Below are 8,833 nucleotides of genomic sequence, written 5' to 3'. Positions count from 1 at the left end.
CCCCCAAAAGAGGAAAGGACTGTCCTGCATAACTGGGACATCCAAGGCATGCTTCAGGAATAGCTGCATCCAGGAGTTCTCAACTAGTGTTGCTAGAACTCTGCTTTCTTTCTCACCGTGCTTTGGGCCTGCCGTCCTCCTGGTATCTTTGCTTTCAGACAAGTTCGGGCCCCAGCAGCTCTGGACCCACATGGTCCCAGAGAAGAATGCAGCCCTTTCCCTCTTGCTGTCTACATGTCCCTGAAGGGACCTCAGACTGGCCTGAGGGCAGGTCTCAAGCAGCCCGTGTGAAGGGCTTGGTGCGGCTGCATTTGCCTGACCCGGGAGACAAGGCAGTGCACAGGTGACCCTGCCTCTGAAGGTATCTCACAGCCCCCTGCTCTCCGGCAGAGCACCTGGGGCTTGGGCATAGACCCGGGGGGCGGGGAAGAGGGTGTTGTCATTGTCCTCCTGTCATTCATCAGATTGTCAAATCTTTCCTGTACTTTCCCTGCATTCTTAAGCTCCAAAAATGAGAAACAGTCACCAAAAGAGAGAGAAATGAACTTAAGAAATCAATGGACATCTTTTTCCGTGGCTGCCCTGTCAGCGAGCACGCCGAGCTGCTCCACGGCGAAGTCGGTCGTGGGCTTCGTGATGTTTCTCTCCCAACTCTAGGTTTTTTCTTTTGCTGATGATTTGTGGCCATAGTCCAAAGGATTGGGTTGAAAATCATTTTACAGATAAAGAAATCTACGAGCCCAGTTGTGGTGTGAGAAAAAGACTTATAAGCTCTTTCAGAAGGAAAAAAAAAAAAAACCAGAATTAGAAATAGAAATTTCTCCTTTGAGACTAAAAGAAAGCCGCTTTCACCAATTAGTGTGCCAACTAGATGCGGTAAACAAACCGATTGCTTCTAAATGCGAAGAAACACATGTCCCCTCTCAACACGGAAATTATTGTGTTTTGACCTTCTGGTACCCAAGGAGAAGGAAAAAACTCTCCTTCTTCCTGAAAACGCTGAGTTCGTGTATCCCCATTTTATATGGGACAGTGTTATTTAAGCAACTACGAGTAGGTGAGCGAAGATGACAAATCCTGTCCACCCAAGGCCAGGCTGTCGGGTGCCAGGCACCGGGGGCTTTTCTCCAATAAGGGAAGACCCTTCTGTGGAGGACCCACGTCTTTGGATTCCTGGAAGCCCAGAAGCCAGAGCTGAATGGCAGGCTTGCTCCAAGGAGAATTTCTTGAGGCAATTCTAAGTGACAGCTTTTGCTGAGGGAAAACTTGCTCCTTGGCTTGTTGAGAACCTGGTTGGTCCTTCAGCAGGGACCAGGAGCAGGGGAGGGAGGGATGGGAAGGAGAGAGAAGCTCCGGGGCACTAATCCCACCACGGCCCCCACCCTCCAGCCTCCTAGCCCAGAGCACCCCCCAAAGGCCCCACCTCCTCATACCACCCCCTCGGGGGCTGGAGCTTCAATGTAGGAGTTGGGGAGACACAATTCAGTCCACGGCAAGCTGGGCACTATCATCGTTCCCCTCTTAGGGATGAGGAAGGGGAGGCCCAAAGAGGCACCCCAGCCGCATGAGGTCCCAGGGAGTCAGCACTCACCACTGGGCTCCGGCCTGTGGGCGCCAGCCTCTGAGCCCCTGGGCCGGTGCTTGAGGGACCTCCTGTCGCTGTGTGTGCATCTGCACTGTCCTTTGTGACCGTGTGTCACAGCCAGGCCGGGATTTCCAGCTCTTTGTCCATTATTCCCATGTTAGTGGACAATGGGCCATTTCCAGGTTTCCCGTGACAGAGTGCGCCGGGCAACACCCCTGGGGGCTGAGCTTGCGCTCTGGTTTGAGTTTTCCTGCTACGTCATTTTCAGTAGCAGAATTGCTGAGTCTCAAGGACTTGAAAGTTTTATGTCCATTTTTTTTTTTTGCTCAATTGCCCTCTAAGGGGGCAGAACACCTCACTCTCCTAGTAGCAGGTGAGAACGTGCTTCCCAATGCCTGGCCCAGCCCCGGGGAATATCCCTCATTTTAGTTGTGGCCAACCTGAGAGGAGGAGGAGGGCAGCTGATCACTCCATGTTTCCTTTGACCTTTCTTCTGCGGCTGAGGATGTTGAGCGAGTCTTCATGCTTATGGGCCTTTGTTCTTCCGGGATTGTCAATTCCTGAGCTCTGATCTTAGGTCTGTCATCTTTTAAAAATAGATCTCGAAGAGGTCTTTATATATTAAGAGAAATGCTTTCACTGCAATGTGTTGCAAATGTCTTCCCATTTGACTCCGGATTTGCTCTCCTTAAGTGCAGTCACGGGCCACATAACGACATTTCAGTCGATGATGGACCACATATATATGATGTTGGTCTCATAAATTATAATGCTGTATTCTTACCGTCCCTCTTCTATGTTTAGATACACAATACCATTGTGTTACAGTAGTCTGGAGCATTCAGCACAGTGACATGCTGTGTAGGTTTGTGGCCTAGGAGTGACGGGCCACACCATATTGTCTAGGTGTGTAGTAGGCAGAACCATCTAGGCTTGGGTAAGCACTGTATACCCTATGTATACCCTAAGTATACCCTATGATGTTTGCACAACGAAATTGCCTTACGATGCATTTCTTAGAAGGTATGCCTATTGTTAAGCAATGCATGGCTGTATTTTTTTTAAAAGTCAGTTTATAACTTTACGTGTATTTCTGTTTATGTTGTCATATTTCTCTGGTATTTTTCTTCATGGCTTCTGAGTTTTGTGGTACTTTTAGAAAGCCCTTTCCTATTCCAAGATTATAAAAATATTCACCTGTACTCTCCTCTAGCATTTTTATTATTTCATTTTTTTCGGATTTACCTGGAATCATTTTTTCACGTGGAATTTATTTTGGTCTAAGACTGCAGTTAGGGGTACAAGTTTTTTCCCCAAAGAGGCCAGCCAGCTGTTTCAGTGTAATGTATTGGAGTCCATCTTTCCTCTGCCAATCTGAAATGCCAGCTTTATCATATCTGCAACTTAATCTCCAATGGTACAGCAAAAAACATTTATAAGGTATGTGTATTGAAATTAAAGCAAATGGGGAGAAATGTTTACACGGCAATTATTGAATCGAGATAGTACAGTCAGCCCCCCGTATCCACGGGTCTGCATCTGCCCATTCAACCAACTGGGGATGGAAAATATTTGGGGGGAAAAAACAGTAAAAAATAACAGTACAACAATAAAAAATGATACAAATAAAAAACAACACAGTGTAACAACTATTTACGTAGCATTTAAATTGTATTAGGTATTGTAAGTAACCTAGAGATGATTTAGAGTATATGGGAGGACGAGCGAAGATTGTATGTAAATACTACACCATTTTCTATCAGGAACTTGAGCATCCATAAATTTTAGTATCCTTGGGGGTGTTGGAGCCAATCCCCTGAAGATACCAAGGGACGACTGTCTGCAGAAGATCATTACACTATTCCAGCTTTCTGTACGCTTACAAATTTTCATAATAAAGTTGTATTTAAAAAAATCTAAAAGGAAAGAAGTATGAGAATGGACATGTAGTCTCTACTTTCAAAATGGATAGTTGAACAAGACATCATTCCTGCAGAAGGGCCACGGTGTGGCCAGGAGGGGCCGAGACCTGCCAAGTCCAGGGTCTGCGGAACACTGAGGGGAGGGGGTTCGACCGGGGTTTTGGTGCCTGTGTGTCAGGGCACACACCCGGCTTGTCTCTCCCCTGCAAGAGCAGGGCCACATCACACCAGGAAGGGGCCCTGCAGGTGGCCAACAGCGTTGGCTGGACCGACTGCATTTGCCTGGGCACCAGAGATGCTTGTTTACCTCCTTGGGAAGCCCAGGCCATAGAGCAGCAGAAGGAAGAACAGAGGGTAAACAGAAGATGGAGGAGAGAGGAGGAGGAGGAGGAGGAGGAGTTGGAGGAAGGGCAAAGGGACGGAGAGCAGAGAGCAGGCCTGCGCTGCAGGGAGAGGGAGGAAGAGCCAGCCAGTGTCCTCACAGGGCCCCAGGCCCCTTCCCAGCAGAAGTGGTGACACCTTGTTCTCCCCAGTGTATTTCAGACTTCCAGAGCAGCTCCGGAATTGCTCGGTAGATAGCGAGTTTGGGTTTTTATCCTTTTCTTCCTAATTACAAGGCTCATGAGAACAGGAGCGGCTGCCATCTGTACAGTATTCATCATCCCGCTGCAGTGGGGGAAAATGAGTAATTTTAGCATAAAATGTAGAACTGCCATGAAATTCAAATTGCAGTAAGTTGAGAAGAATTATAATGTTTTCAGAAAGGCTCATCTTGGAGGCTGGAGTGGTCATGTGGGGACAGCAGCCCGGCCACCAGAGAGATGGCTGCACCCCTGCCAGGCAGGGCCCGGCCGCTGTGCCCCGGGGGACTGGGCCGCGGCTACCTCTTAATTTTTTCCACACTCCTTTGTTCTTGAACATAAAATAAGGCTGAGAAAGTAGGAAGGTGGGAGATAGCACCCCTGCAAATAAAAGAGTCATCATTCGACAAAGTATCAGCCAAGTAGGCAGAATTTGTGCCAGTGTAGTTGACAGTGCATGGGAGGAAAAGTTTCTAATGCCTTCTGGAAACAAGATGTTATTTTAAAGGGGCCATCAATAACACCCCTGGTCATTCCAAAAACGACCTACCAGGGCCGGAAGCCCGTGGTTGATCTAGTCCCAGATCCAGAGAAATGAGTGTCCTGGTGGCAGGAGGGGCTGCCGGCAGCCGCTGTCAACAGTCGCAAAGGCAAACAGGAAATGTGGCTGCCAAGCTGCAATGGACAATTGCCCTAAACACGCACTTTGGCTCTAAGAACTTGTAACTTATTCCTTGAACTCAAAAGCTGACAACATTTAGGTTCTAAGTTCTTCGTGCAAAATCTGGAAAAGACAGTGAGGGAGGCACGTGAGAGCATTTCTCGGAGTGGGAGATGAGCCTGGCATCCCTTTAGGTGGCAGAATGGCTCAGAGTCTCTGTGCCCACAGCAACTGGAATGAGCTCCCCTGGGGGTCGTGGATCCAGCACTATCCCTGTCGAACAGGCAGTCACTTTTGCCAAGGCTGGCTGGCGCGGCGTGATTTTCCCCAGAGGCTGATTTAGTGGCCCGTGCGCATTAGTGTTCCTGGCCTGCGGGCAGGCGCAAGCGTGGGCTCAGGTTTTCTTGTTGGAAGGGAGGCGGCAGCCATCCTGCACCCGCAGGCAGAGTCTTGTCCCCTGGCACAGCTTGAGGCAGGGGGAGCCTCTGGCATGGATCTGCCAGTTTCCCCAGGTGAGGGTCACCAGGAAATGACAGCTGACGCTCCAACCTGCCCTGAGCAAGCCTGAGCTCTGGGTTCATGTTGCCTCTGCTGGGAGGCGTTTTTCTCATCGTCAGTTGACACTGTCGGGAACGGGGTGCGTGTCATGCCACTCCTGCTGTGCTGTCCTTGGCAGCTCCGGAGGCATTGCCCAGGCAGCATGGGCGGGGACTCCGGTGTGGGGAAATCAGTGTGAGCGTCAGGGCTGAACCCAGCGCTTCTTGTCCCCTCCGTTCTCACTCCCAGGTGGGGCTACTGCCAGGAGGGAAGAGCGGGGAGGGCCGTGTGGCAGGGCCCGGGCACGTGGCACATCGCGGGGTGGTGCAGGTCACCCAGCCCTACTAAGAGCCAGAGAGACGAGGAGGGGGTTCCGGTTGCATCCCCTGGTCCCGGGGAGGAAGGCGTGCCCTGCCACGCAGTGTCACCACCGACTGGCAACTGTCAGGTAGATTATTTCACGTTAGAAACAAGTAAAAGAGCCTGACCCTCCCATGACAACCCCCACCTTTAGTGGCACTGAGTGTGGCCTTGGGAATCCGAATGTCCTCTCCTGCCTCGAAGTGGAGTTGGATGGCGCCTCCCAATTCCAATCAGGACGATTTAGGAGAAATCGGCACGAAAGCAGGAGCGCACGTGGAGAGGAGCTAGAGCCGCGTGGGGGCTGCTCCCGCCGTGGAGGGGGTGCCTTGGCTTCTGGAGCTTTTCAAGGCAATGGCCATGTCCCTTCCTCCACCCTACCTGCCCCAGGGTACTGGTACATACTGGTATGTACTGGTATGTTTCTGGCTTTGCTCCTGTCAACTCCTGACCCTGCACATCGTGGCCTCAAACTTTTTTTTCAAGAAAATTGGTGAAGCTTCTGGCCTGGCTTCTTCCAAGAGGCAGTCATGGACACTCTCGGCAGGGCGCTCTGCCTGCCTGTTTCTGGCCCTGGGCCTGCCAGCTCGGGATCTGACACAGCAAGGCCTGCGCACCCCCGCGGGGCCTGCGCACGTGCCAGGGCTCGGACGCGGCCCAGAGGAAAGGCCCAGCACACCCCGATCTGCAGAGGGCGTTTTTAGTGACTGCAGGGAAGTGCTTCCCCAATAACAAAGCTACTGACACAGGGATGACAGGGGCTTAGCTGCGCCTCCGGAGAGCAGGCCTGCTCTGAACACCAGACCTGCGACAGCCCAGCCATACCTCACGAGTGCTCCGTGACATAGCCATTCAACAGATGGGGAAACTGAGGCAGAGAGGAGTGATTGTCCATGAACATGCAGTGGATAAGGCAAGCGTAGAGACAGGGTTTGACCCCCAGTGATGTAGACACTGCACTGACCTGATCTGCCTTCCTCCAAGGCTTGGGGTCTGCGCTGGCTGGAGCACTCCCTCTCTAGGGTGGGCCGCAACCCTGTCCTGTGAGAGGTGGTCTGTGGATGCTTCCTGCTCCTGAGAGAGCCTGAGGCCCCGTGAGGGGTCAGGGAACGGGCTCTGCCCAGCTGGCCCAGCCTGTGCTGCCAGGGGTTTGTCTTTCCAGATGGTGGGAGTGTGAGCACAGGCTGCTCACCCAGCCTGCAGTCCCTTCCTCGAGGGTACCCTGGAGATGGACAGGAGAGCCTATGGGTGCCCTTGGGCTCCAGGCCCCTCAGCTCCCTGCCACCGTCATGGTGATCTGTCCTTGTGTCCACTGGGGGACTCAGTGATCAGGCCTTGCAGTACTTCCACCATGTCTCCTTCGTGCCTCTCAGCATTGCTTGGGGAAACTGAGGCTGCTAAGTCTCTCGGACTCACCATCACCCACAACCAGAGCCAGAGCGGGACATGCCCAGGGGCAGTCCAGGCCCTTCAGGGCTCATGGCCCCAGCCCATGGTTGCAGAGACAGGAACCTTCAACAGCACAAACCCTTTCTGTGTTCCCACTAGGCTGGACATTGATGGGGTCCTGCTCCTGCTGCGAGACCACCTCCCCCTGCCAACTCTGCCTGGGGATTGCCCTGAGACTGGGAAATTGGGATCAGTTTCCCCCCAGGAATCCTGCACTGCTATGAAGCACATACGTGGTGGCCCTTTTGTGCTTCTGGAGCTGTTGTCCTGATTGGCACCTTGAGAACACTGGCCTGGGAGTCAGGTGGGAGCCAGGGGGTCCTGGTGCCTGACCTGGCTCTGCCCAGCTCCATGTGTCAGCTGGTGGGACTCTGTACTTGTTTGTCATCTTTAAATGCACCCTGACACTGGATTGGGGTTTGCAGCTGGCATCCAATGGACTGAACTCAGCAGGAACCTTCCTTTCTGAAGGAAATTAGAGGAAGGTGCTTCCGCAGGCACTGAGTCCCACCCCTTCCTGTGGTCAGCAGCCCCTGGCACCCACAGCGCCTCTGAACACCCCACATTCCCTGAGTCACCGCCGCGCGCTGACTGTGCAGACCACTGGAACCTGCCCTTCCCTGGGCAGAGCAAGGTCTTGTCACATTGCCTGGAGGCTGTGGGTGCTCCAGAAATGGTTCCGAATTGTACCACACATGAAATGTACACCAAACAAGTTTAATACTCCACTTCCTCACAGGGTAATTGAATTCGCTACTGCTAAGACCCACCTCTGGCCCAAGGAACTGGCCCAGATGAAGGAGTCTAAAGACGTGGCAAACGCAAGCATCATGTGAGCCTGCACTGGATCTTGCCGCAGGAGAATGCTGCAAAGGGACCAGCGGGCCAAATGACTAACTGGAATATGGATGGGTAGATGTATGCATGTACGTTAAATTTCCTGAGGCTGGACTTTTTGAATGGCATCTGTGGATTTTAGTATCCTTACAACCAAATTTTGTGTCCTGGAACCAATCCCCCATGCATACCGAGAGATGACTATGTTCTCTGGCTGAATGTGAGGCCTTGTGCTTGTGCAGACCAGACACAAGACATGATAAAATTTAAAGCTGGAGCACATTCGTACACTGCCTGAACTCTGAACGCATTCCCTAAACCACACAAATCCACTGGTACAGAGTGGAAGTCTTAGTGACTCAAGGTGCTTGAGTACATCTGACCAGTCATTGGCTGACCACATATGCTGACCCAGAGGCAACGATTAGGAAGCCAGACTTGAAAATAAAAACAAGAAAAACAATAGTAATTAAAAAAATAAAACCCCAAACTGAGCAGAAACATCAGTGGCTGCACATTGAGGTTGACACAGATTCTAGGGTTTGTTCGGTGAAGTCACTAAACAAACAAAAATACAGCAACAACCCCTTTAGGGTAAGGGAATGGATCACAATCCAAAATTGCCACAATTTTATCTTAAGTGTCTAGTTTTAAAAAATTATGAAATGTACGAAGAAACGGTAAAGTGTGACTCTCATGTGGGGTGAGGGAGCAGTCAATAGACACTGTCCGATGGGGACCCAGATACTGAATTTAGCAAAAACTTAAAAGCAGCTATGATAAATATGTTCAAGACCTAAAGGACACTATTTTTAAGGAATTATAGGAAAGTATGACAGCAATGATTCATCAAATGTAGACTATCAATAAATCAATAAAGTAATAGGAATTATAAAAAAAA

The sequence above is a fragment of the Propithecus coquereli genome, unplaced genomic scaffold, assembly GCF_000956105.1.
Source record: "Propithecus coquereli isolate 6110/MARCELLA unplaced genomic scaffold, Pcoq_1.0 Scaffold184, whole genome shotgun sequence".
Taxonomy (NCBI): domain Eukaryota; kingdom Metazoa; phylum Chordata; class Mammalia; order Primates; family Indriidae; genus Propithecus; species Propithecus coquereli.
Note: the sequence above shows the minus strand (reverse complement) of the source record.